Source organism: Somniosus microcephalus, chromosome 6, assembly GCF_052327205.1.
Source record: "Somniosus microcephalus isolate GS21.2 chromosome 6, FLI_Smic_1.0, whole genome shotgun sequence".
In the NCBI taxonomy this organism is placed as follows: domain Eukaryota; kingdom Metazoa; phylum Chordata; class Chondrichthyes; order Squaliformes; family Somniosidae; genus Somniosus; species Somniosus microcephalus.
The window spans coordinates 19,093,586-19,105,804 of NC_140992.1; the positions used below are offsets into that span (position 1 = coordinate 19,093,586).

Sequence of the window (12,219 nt, forward strand, 5' to 3'; positions counted from 1 at the left end):
ACCGGCGCACTGTGGCTGCAGTGTGTACCATCTACAAGATGCACTGCAGCAACTCGCCAAAGCTCCTTCAACAGCACCTTCCAAACCCGTGACCTCTACCACTTAGAAGGACAAGGGCAGCAGACGCATGGGAACATCACCACCTACAAGTTCCCCTCCAAGCCACAAACCATCCTGACTTGGACCTGTATCGCCATTCCTTCACTGTCGCTGGGCCAAAATCCTGGAACTCCCTTCCTAACAGCATTGTGGGTGTACCTACACCATATGGACTGCAGCGGTTCAAGGCGGCGGCTCACCACCATCTTCTCAAGGGCAATTAGGGATGGGCACTAAATGCAGGCCTAGCCAGCGACGTCCACATCCCATCAATGAATAAAAAAAAAACTTAAAATCTGTGCCCTCTGGTTATCAACCATTGGGAACAGTTTCCCTTTATTTACTCTGTCTAAACCCTTCATGATTTTAAGCACCTCCATCAAATCTCCTCTTAGCATTCTCTGCTCCAAGGAGAACATCCCCAGCTTCTCCAGTCTATCCACGTAACTGTAATCCCTCATCCCGGGAACCATTCTGCTAAATCTCTCCTGTACCCTCTCCAAAGCCTTCACATCCTTCCTAAAGTGTGGTGCCCAGAATTGGACACAATACTCCAGCTGAGACCAAACTAATGTTTTATATAGGTTTAGCATAACTTCCTGGCTTTGTACTCCATGCCTCTATTTATAAAGCCAGGATCCCATGTGCTTTATTAACCTGCCCTGCCACCTTCAAAGGTTTGTGCACAAACACCCCCAGGTGTGTCTATTCTATTTTACAATTCAGCTTGTTTTATCTCTCCTCGTGCTTCCTACAAAAGTGCATCACCTCACACTTCCCTGCGTCAAATTTCATCTGCCATGTGTCCGCCCATTCCACCAGCCTGTCTATGTTTTCTTGAAGTCTATTACCAGCTTCCTCACTGTTTACCACATTTCCAAGTTTTGCGTCATCTGCAAATTTCAAAATTGTGCCCTGTACCCCCAAGTCCAAGTTATTAATATAAAATCAAAACCAGCAGTGGTCCTAGTACTGAACCCAGGGGAACAACCACTGTAAGCCTCCCTCCAGTCCAAAAAACAGCCATTCACCACAACTCTCTGTTTTCGAACACTTAGCCAATGTTGTATCCATGCTGTTACTGCCCCTTTTATCCCATGGGCTTCAATTCTGCTGACAAGCCTATTGTGTGGTACTTTATCAAACGCCTTTTGAAAGTCCATACACACAACATCAATTGCACTGCCCTTATCCACCCTCTCTGCTACCTCATCAAAAAACTAAACATGAATTGCCCTCAACAAATAGGTGCTGGCTCGCCTTTATTAATCCATGCTTGTCCAATCCTCTGGCACCACCCCTGTATCTAAGGAGGGTTGGAAGATTGTGGCCAACACCGCTACAATTTCTACTCTCACTTCCCTCAGCAACCTAGGATGCATCTCATCCGGACCGGGTGACGTATCCACTTTAAGTACAGTTAGCCTTTCTAGCACCTCCTCTTGATTTTTATCTCATCCAGTATCCCGGCAACCTGCTCGTTCACTGTAGCTTTGGCAAAGTCCTCTCCCTTGGTAAACGCTGGGGTAAAGTACTCATTTAGTACCGTGGCCATGCCTTCTGCCTCCAGCAACAGACCTCCATTTTGGTCCCTAATCAGCCCCACTGCTACTTTTGACAACCCTTTTACTGTTAATATGCCTATAGAAGACCTTTGGATTCCCTTCCCCCAGTCTATTCTCGTACGGTCTCTTTGCCTCTCCTTTTCCACGTCTCCTCTGTACTTTTTATATTCAGCCTGATTCTCCCTTGTATTATCAAACTGATATCTGTCAAAACACCCCCTTTTCCCCTCAAGGACATTCTCTCTTTCTAGCACTGTAATATTTTCCTTAATCAAAACAGCTAACCCTCCTTTTGTTTCCTTCCCTATCTTTCCTGAATACCTTGTACCCAGGGATATTAAGCATCCAATCATCCCCTTTTTTGAGCCAGGTCTTCGTTATCGCCACTAAATCACATTCCCGCTGACTATTTACGCCTGCAGCTCACCACACCCTGAATCACACTTCACGCATTTACACACTTGCACTCCAAACCTTACTTAGACCTCTCTGTAATTTATATGATCCCACCCAATTCTGTATTATTTCTAACTCTAGCTGTCTCTCCCAGTCCTCTGTGCACCTTGTTTCTACTTTTGAATACTACATCTCGGTGCCCAACCCTCTGCAGAGTTAGTTAAAAGTCTCCCCCCCACCACAGCACTAGTTAACCTGCCAGCAAGGATATTGGTCCCAGTTCGGTTCAGGTGCAGCCCGTCCATCTTGAACAGGTCCCTCCTGCCGTAGAACTGGTCCCAATGAAAAGACTGGTTAACGCTAGAGTTAGCGACCCTCCTTGACAACACTCTGCCAGGGGTGGGCAGTCTGCACCCTTGGCGTCAGTCTGCTCATTTCCTCTTCTAAGCCACTAGATTATGTGCCACTTTTACAGGTTTCTGGTCTCCATGTCACACTTCCTGCCCATTCCCTGCGCCACCCCTCCCCCCCCGCCTCCATCACTGCCTCAACTATTCAAACATTTCTCTGCCTCTCTTTCTCTGTCTCTAAAATATCTTTAACTTCTTTCATTCTGATTCTTCCTATTGTCTTATGTTAAGATCAGTTCAGCCATTTAACTACCTCCTGTTTTTCCATTTAAATAGTGTGTCTGTGTGTGCGTGTGACTGTGCCTGTCTTGGTGTGCGTGTGACTGTGCCTGTCTTGGTGTGCGTGCATGTTTTCCTTCCCCTTCCCTTTGCTCTCTTCCTTTTTAAATGGTGTTCATCTGTATTTTTTTTTCCAGTTCTAATGAAAGGTCTACACCTGAATCATCTCCTTGATTATAAGCCTCCCACAGCTACCTTGACTACACTTCCTCCCACCCCGCTTCCTGTAAGGACACTATTCCATTCTCCCAGTTTCTCCATCTTCGTCGCATCTGTTCCAACGATGCCATCTTCCACACCAGTGCTTCAGACACATCTTTCTTTTTCCTTAACCGAGGATTCCCCTCCACCGTGGTTGACAAGACCCTCGACTGTGTCCGTCCCATTTGCCGCAGTTCTGCTCTCACCCCTTCCCCTCCTTCCCAGAACCACGATAGGGTTCCCCTTGTCCTCACCTTCCACCCCACCAGCCTCCACATTCAACGAATCATCCTCCACCATTTCCACCACCTATCAGCCCCCACAACACCCACTTGTCTTCCCACGGCACCTTCCCGTGCAAGCGCAGATGCAACACCTGCCCTTTTACCTCCTCCCTTCCCACCGCTCAGGGCCCCAAACACTCCTTCCAGGTGAAAGAGCGATTTACTAGGACTTCTTTCAATTTAGTATACTGTAGTCGCTGCTCACGATGCGGTCTCCTCTACACTGGGGAGACCAAATGCACGTTGGGCGGCCGCTTTGTGGAACTCCTTCGTTCAGTCCACAAGCATGACCCCGAGCTTCTGGTCGCCTGTAATTTTAATTCTCCAGACCACTCCCACTCTGACCTCGGTCTCCTATGAGAAAAAGCACCTCATCTTTCTTTAAGGTACTTCAGAGCCTTCCAGGCTCAAAATTGAGATCAACAATTTCAGATCATAACCTCTGCCTCCATTTATTTTGGACAGCAGCTGTTGCTGATGATTCTGATATTCCCATTTACATCTCTTCTAGACCCATCCTTTATTTCTTGACTTGTCCTGTTACCATCTCCTTTTGCCTTGCACCATCATCCCTTTTGTCATATAATCTCTCCTGCCTTCCACCCTATCACGGACCTTCCCTTTTGTTCTTTCCGCCCCTCCTCCCTTTCCCTGCCCCTGCACTTGCTTAAAACCCGTTACATCGCGAATATTTTCCAGTTCTGATGCAGGGTCACCGACCTGAAACGTTAACTTTGTTTCTCTCTCCACAAATGCTGACTGGCCAGCTGAGCACTTTCTGGCCCAGAAATTCGGGTCGGAGGCTTCCCGCGGGTGCAAGCCTCTGACCTGCACTTACCTAGCGCGCCGGCCGTTGAGCTGTGGGCCCGCGTGGGATTCCGATCCTGGGCCTGCTCCAACTGCCGGCGCGCAGTGCTCGCGTATCCCAGGGGCGCAGTTAGTTCGAAGCGTCCCCTGGGATCACGTGGGCCATGGAGAGCCGATGGTAGCAGGGAATCTGTATTCATAGATTTGACAGGAAGAGCTGTCAAATCTATGAATACAATTCAGCCCCAAAACATAACTAAAACTTCAAATAAATTTTAAAAAACATCACATTTTTAAAATAACTATAAATTACATAAAATTACTATTTTAAACAATAATTTAAATTTTTGAAAAAATTAATTACATTTTCTAACGGGGCTAAAAATAAACTTACCTTTCTTTAAAGTATTTAAAAATAATAAACCTGTGGAAAAAATGTTTTAATTTAACTTAATTCACCACTTAACTTGTTAAAAGCAGGCCTTGTGACTGCTTTTTAAAAGCATAGCTCCTGGAGACTTACCCTCCCGGAGAAACCTGCAAAAAAAAACTAAGTTCCAGGCGTACGCGCTGCCTCTCCGGCGCACGAGTTCGACCTGTGAACTCCTTCCTTTAAAGGAACGGAAGTTCCGGTTTCCCGCGCATGCGCAGTGCATGCACGAAACCAGCACTTTCGTTGGGCCTACGTGCGAGTACCCAGTGCGTACTCACCCGTGGGGACCCGAATTTCTGGGCCTCTGTCTTTATTACAGGACACCAGAGTTGTAGGCGAATAGCATAGATGTATTTACGGGGAAGTTAGATAAGCACACGAGGGAGAAAGGAACCGAAGGTTATGCTGATAGGGAGAGATGAAGAGGAGGCTCGTGTGGAGCATGAATGCCTGCATAGACCAGTTGGGCCGAATAGACAGTTTCTGTGCTGTAGATTCGATGCAACTAACTTCATTGGGGAATCAGGGGTGTTGACCTCATACCTCCTGGCGCCAGTGCCAGCCTCTGCTTAGCTTGCAATCAATACTGTTACTGCAATTCACAAAACATCAGCAGAAAAATCTGCACATCTCGCAAGACAAAATAATTCTGCAGGCGATGCAGTTTTGTGCACATTTCCAGCCAAGTGCTTCAAATTGTTAACCGTGTTCCAATGGTAACTTCAGGGCAAAGAACCACAACTTCTGCAATGCAAGTGCGAATATGCTCAGCTATTTGTGAGAGCTGTTATGCAGAAATGAATTATAGCTAGAGAATAAAGCACAGAATATTTTTTCCAGCTCAAAAATGGCACTTTTGCCTACATGGTGACTAAAGGCTGAATTTCCTAGGGTGGTAGCGGGCGCGGTCGGTGTCAGGTCGGGTGGGAAAGTTGTTTTTCTTGACAGCGGGTCGGGAACCCGCTGTCAACTCACTCCCACGCGCCTTTCCCACAGGCGCGTCTGTCATCGTGGAGCCGACCCGACCTGCAGTGACAGGGGACCCAATTGAAATCATTATGAGGTACTTTACAGGCACTTAAGAGCCCTTTTTCCCCCTACTTTTTTTAAATTTCCCTGCATGGGATCCACACAGCTCGGGAACCACATCTGTCAACCTGAGACGTGAGTTTCGTGGCCATTGCTCCAGCTGATTACTCGACAGCATGGAAAACAAAACAAACTAAAAACATGTTGATTACATCAGCTAACAGATTGATGGAGATTCTGTACTACTTGAAAAGCTACTGGTAAATGTTAATTCAGAAATTCCTGAAGGGATGTAAATGGAGAGAGAAATACAATTTTCGCAGGCCATTCTCGACTGTTGCCTTCCAACTCAACAGGAATTGCAGTGGATTGATCTGCACTATAAAAAATGACATACACCATTTAAATAATTTTTTTGTGTTGTTTCTGGTCAGGTTTTTCAATCTGGTCAGTGCTTTCAGTCCCTGAATACGACTGTTTCAGTCTGCGACTTGAGTGAATTTCTGCGGAGGTTCCCTCACTTGTCCATTGTTGGGTGCAGGAACGGGAGGGCAAATTATTATTTAAATGGCAATAGATTGGGAGAGGGGGAAGTACAGAGAGACCTGGGTGTTCTTGTACACCAGTCACTGAAGGCGAGCATGCAGGTGCAACAGGCGGTCAAGAAGGCAAACGGTATGCTGGCCTTCATAGCAAAAGGGTTAGAATACAGGAACAGGGATACCTTGCTGCAGCTGTACAGGGCACTGGTGCGACCACACCTCGAGTACTGTGTACAGTTTTGGTCGCCTCATCTGAGGAAGGATGTTCTTGCCATGGAGGGGGTGCAGCGGCGATTCACCAGGCTGATACCAGGAATGGCGGGAATGACCTATGAGGAGAGACTATGTAGTTTAGGGATGTACACACTGGAGTTTAGAAGATTGAGAGGGGACCTCATAGAAGTGTATAAAATTCTGACAGGTCTAGACAGACTGGATGCAGAAGGAATGTTTCCCTTGGCGGGTGAGAACAGAACTAGAGGACATAATTTAAGGATAAGGGCTAAACCATTTAGGACAGAGATGAGGGGGAATTTCTTCACTCAGAGAGTGGTGAACCTGTGGAACTCATTGCCACAGAGGGCAGTGTACGCCAGCTCATTAAATATATTTAAGAGGGAATTAGATATATTTCTACGGGCAAAAGGGGTTAAGGGTTACGGAGAGAAGGCGGGGACGGGATACTGAATTAAAGGATCAGCCATGATCTCATCGAATGGCGGAGCAGGCACGAAGGGCCGAATGGCCTACTCCTGCTCCTATCTCCTATCTTCTATGTTAACTTCAACGGAAGAGCTGCAGAAATCCCAGAAACACATTGTAAGCACCGCTTGCACTGTTTGTCAGGGATTCCGCAGCTCTTCCGCTGAACTTGCATAAGATTGTAAATCCACCCCTTTACAATGACATTTAAAATCTGCTTAATCTTTTAAGATTCTTTTATTTGTACCAGCTACTGATACAAAAATCTATAGATTTGCGACTAAAGCACCAATAACTTCCCAATTAATGTACTTTTTAAATTATGTTCTTGATCGTATTTGTAAATGTCGTCATGTTACTTAATGAGAATACTATTTAAATATTTCTGTCACTCATATAGAACATTAATTATATCTTCCCCTCACCTCCCCTTTCAGCATTCCGTAGGGACCGCTCCCTCCGCGACACCCTTGTCCACTCCTCTATCGCCCCCAACACCCCTTCCCCTTCGCCCGGCACCTTCCCATGCAAGTGCAGGAGATGCAACACATGCCCTTATACCTCCCCACTTCCCACTGTCCAGGGCCCCAAAAACCCCTTCCAGGTGAAACAGCGATTTACTTGTACTTCTTGCAATTTAGTATACTGTATTCGCTGCTCACGATGTGGTCTCCTCTACATTGGGGATACCAAACGCAGATTGGGTGACCGCTTTCTGGAACACCTCCGTTCAGTCCGTAAGGGGGACCCCAAGCTTCCAGTCGCCTGTCACTTTAATTCACCGCTCCATTCCCACTCAGACCTCACCGTCCTTGGCCTCTTGCATTGTTCCACTGGAGCTCAGTGTAAGCTCGAGGAACAGCACCTCATCTTTCGATTAGGCACTTTAGAGCCTTCTGGACTCAACATAGAGTTCAACAATTTCAGATCATAACCTGGCCCCTATCATATATATATTTTTTATCCACACTTTTTGTTTGTGCCTTCTATTCTTCTCTCCCACAGGGCAGCTGTCTTTCATTCTGCCAGCGCGATTCACACCTCATCTAGAGCCATCCTTTGTTTCTTAACCTGTCCCATTACCATCTCCTTTTGCCTTGAATATCTCTTAATGGGGGAGAAATTGAGTATAGCCCCGTTTGGGGCGCCAGCCTCGCCAGGGCGCTAAAAGTAGCACCCTGGAAACATTCGCGCCCGCCCACCGGAAATTGAGTGGTTGCGCCCCAAAGGGAGGCGCAGCACTACTGGAGGCGCCCCGCATCCCTCTTGGGGCACTGCGAGTGAATATCGTGGCGCAACGTGCCACAGTGCCACACGCTGCGGCACGTCGCGCTGCGGTATTGCAGGCCTTCCTCCCCTTCTTAAAGGGGAGGGGCCTTGTGCAGCGCGATTTGAGGCCCAGCTGGGCCCCCGGGGATCGGGAGTGCAGGCAAAAGAGCCCGGCACCGAAGAGAAGTGCCGAGCTCTTGGAGCGCAGCTGGCACTCCGCTGGGGGGGGGGGGGGGGGGGGGGGGGGGGGGGGCGGTTCAGGAGGCCGGGGACGGGAGCGCAGGCAGGTGCTGGCAGGCGGCCAACAACAAAAATGGCCGCCCCGCACCTCCTTTAATTTGTGCCTCCCCGGCCGCAGGTAGGCCCCCCTGAAGCGGTCGGACATTGCGCCCAACGGTAAATCGGGGGCGCTGCTGAATATCGCGGCTGGGGCGTCAGCGGGGTGCTGTGCACACCGATGACATCATCGGCAGCGGCGCAGCGCTAACGGTTAGCGCCATCACTAACGTCCCGCGGAATTTAGCGGGAGGCGTGGGCAGTGCCGCGCCCGGGTGCCAGTTGGCTTGTGACCCACTTAGCGCCCTCTTAAGGCGCTAACGGGTGGCGCAACCTATTGAATTTCTCCCCCAATGTCTCTTCACTTCTCCTGCCTTCTATCCTATCACAGACCTTCCCTTTTGTTCTTTCATCCCCTCCCCCCATTCCCACCCCCTACACTTGCTTAAAAATCTGTTCCATTTCCTGCTTTTTTCCAGTTCTGACGAAAGGTCATCGACCTGAAACGTTAACTCTGTTTCTCTCTTCACAGATGCTGCCTGACCTGCTGAGTATCTCCAACATTTTCTGTTTTTATTTTTAATTATATTATTGTACAGTAAAGATTCAACATCAAATATGTTAGGTTAAACTTAAAATTTAATGTGGCCTGGGTCCCTTTAACTTGTCATGAATGACGTCACCAGACCCGCTCCATCTCATTGGGCCGGGTAACGCGCTGGGTGGGCTTAATACGTCCCATTAAGCTAAGTTCATTTTGTACAGCGGGGTGGAACCAGCAGCGGGGTCGGGACCCTCCACAGACACCGGCCACACCGGACCCGCCAAGGTAAGGAAAACTCCGGCCTAAGAGTGGCAAAGAGTTGCAAAATGAGCTGCTGTGACCTGGTTGGTGTCCATGGAGTCAGTGGTGCCATGGTATGACTTTTTCACATTGTCAGGATGTCTCAAAGTGCTTCACAGCCAATGAAGGACTAGTTGGTGGTACAAGGACTAGGGGACACAGATTCAGGGTTTTGGGCAAGAAATATAGGGGGGGTGTGAGGGAAAACTTTTTTACGCAGTGAGTGGTGAAGACCTGGAACTCGCTGCCGGCAGAAGTGGTGGAAGCGGAGACACTCAATGTTTTCAAGGGGAGACTGGATAGGCACTTGAGGGAAATAAACTTGCAGGGCTACGGGGATAGAGCGGGGGAATGGGATTGACTGGATTGCTCTAGAGAGCCGGCATGGAATCGATGGGCCGAATGGCCTTCTTCTGTGCCATTATGACGCTCTGACTCTTGAAGTGTAGGCACAGTTGTCATATAGACAAACACGGCAGTCACTTTTCACATAGCAAGGTCTCATAAATAGCAATGACCAGATAATGTTTCTAGTGGTGCTGTTTGAAAAATAAATGTTAGCCAAGATACCGAGCGAACTCCATTGCTCTGTTTCGAATAGTGCCGTGCATTTACGTCCACTTGAGCAGACTGAGGCCTCGGTTTAACATCTCCTCCGAAAGACAGCACTTTCAACAGTGCAGCACCCTTCAGCACCGCACTGGAGTGTCAGCCTAGGTTATTGTGCTCAAGTCTCTGGAGTGGGGCTTGAACCCACGACCTTCTGGCTCAGAGGCACGGAGGTAAGACTGACATTCAGCACACAAACTTGCATCCTACCAATGCTGTAGCACACTGTCTTAAAGTTCCAGACTTAAGGCTCCAACACAATATTTCCTTGCCCTCAGAAAGGACCACTACTGAAGTCTGTCCCTTCATTGGTAGCCACTGCTATGCTTGCACACACAAGAGTAACTGTACTTTGATTGGCTATGAAGCATCTTGAGACATCCAAAGATTGCGATAAGATTCTATATAGAACTAGAACTTGGATTTATATAGCGCCCTTCACAACCTTAGGATGCGCCAAAGTGCTTTCATAGAATCATAGAATGATTACAGCACGGAAAAAGGTAATTCGGCCCGTCGAGCCCGTGCCGGCTCTCTGCAAGAGCACCTCCGCTAGCCCCACTCCCCTGCCCTTTCCCCGTAGCCCTGCAAATTTCTTTTTCAGATATGTATCCACCTCCCTTTTGAAAGCCGTGATTGAATCCTCCACCACCCTTTCAGGCAGCGCATACCGGATCTTAACCACTCGCTGCGTAAATAAGTTTTTACTTAGGTCGCCTTTGGTTTGTTTGCCAATCACCTTAAATCTGTGTCCTCTGGTTCTCGACCCTTCTGCCAATGGGAACAGTTTCTCTCTCTCTACTCTGTCCAGACCCCTCATGATTTTGAACACCTCTATCAAATCTTCTCTCAATCTTCTCTGCTCCAAGGAGAACAACCCCAGCTTCTCCAGTCTATCAACGTAACTGAAGTCCCTCATTCCTGGAATCAGTCTCGTAAATCTTTTCTGCACCCTTTCGAAGGCCTTCACATCCTTCCTAAAGTGTAGTGCCCAGAATTGGACACAGTACTCCAATTGAGGCTGAACCAGTGTTTTATACAGGTTCATCATAATTTCCACACTTTTGTACTCTATACCTCTATTCTTGAAGCCCAGGATCCCGTAAGCCTTTTAACTGCTTTCTCAAACTGCCCTGCCACCTTCAACGATTTGTGCACACATACTCCCAGGTCTCTCTGTTCGTGCACCCCCTTTAGGATTGTACCCTTTAGTTTATATGTCCACTCCTCATTCTTTCTACCAAAATGTATCACTTCACATTTTTCTGCATTAAAGTTCATCTGCCACGTGTCCGCCCATGTCTTCCTGAAGTCTATCACTCTCCTCTTCACTATACTTCCAAGTTTTGTGTCATCTGCAAATTTTGAAATTGTGCCCTGTACATTCAAGTCCAAGTCATTAATATATAATCAAGAGAAGCAGTGGTCCTAGTACCGACCCCTGGGGAACACCACTGTATACCTTCCTCCAGTCCGAAAAACAACCGTTCACCATTACTCTCTGTTTTCTATCACTTAGCCGATTCCGTATCCATGCTGCCACTGTCCCTTTTATTCATGGGCTTCAACTTTGCTGGCAAGCCTATTATGTGACATTTGTCGAACGCCTTTTGGAAATCCAGGAACACTATGTCAACTGCATTACCCTCATCAACCCTCTCTGTTACCTCATCAAAGAACTCAATCAAGTTAATTAAACAAAATTTGCCTTTAACAAATCCATGCTGGCTTTCCTTAATTAATCCACACTTGTCAAGTGACTGTTAATTTTGACCTTGATGACTGTTTCTAAAAGCTTCCCACTACTGAGGTCAAAGCTGATGAAGTACTTTTGAAGTGTAGTCACTGTTGTAATGCAGGAAATGGTGTTTGTTCTTTCGTTAGGCTGTATGGGGGAAGCGCTAAACATTTAAATGAACCAGTCAGATTACATAGGATATACAGCACAGAAACAGGCCATTCGCTCCAACCAGTCCATGCCGGCGTTTATGCCCCACTCGAGCCTCCTCTTGTCTTTCCTCATCTAAATCTATCAGCATAATCCTCTATTCCCTTCTCCCTCATATGCTTGTTTAGCCTCCCCTTAAATGCATCTATACTATTCTCTTCAACCACTCCCTGTGGTAGCGAGTTCCATTCTCACCACTCTCTGGGTAAAGAAGCTCCTTCTGAATTCCCTATCTGATTTCTTGGTGACTATCTTATATTGATGCCCTCTAGTTTTGCTCATCCCCACAAGTGGAAACACTCTCTGTGTCCGCTCTAGCAAAACGTTTCATAATTTTAAGACCTCTATTAGGTCACCCTTCAGCCTTCTCTTTTCAAGAGAAAAGAGACCCAGCCTGTTCATCCTTTCCTGATAGGTGTACCCTCGCATTTCTGGTATCATTCTTGTAAATCTTTTTTGCACCCTCTCCAGTGCCTCTATATCCTTTTTATAATATGGCGACCAGAACTGTACACAATACTCCAAG

General features: G+C 47.5%; 1 protein-coding gene across 8 annotated transcripts in view; it reads right to left on the reverse strand.

Moving 5' to 3' along the window:
• LOC147115504 (mediator of RNA polymerase II transcription subunit 12-like protein) overlaps positions 1–12,219 on the reverse strand; it is a 637,745-nt gene that overhangs the window by 240,271 nt on the left and 385,255 nt on the right. The window lies entirely within an intron of this gene.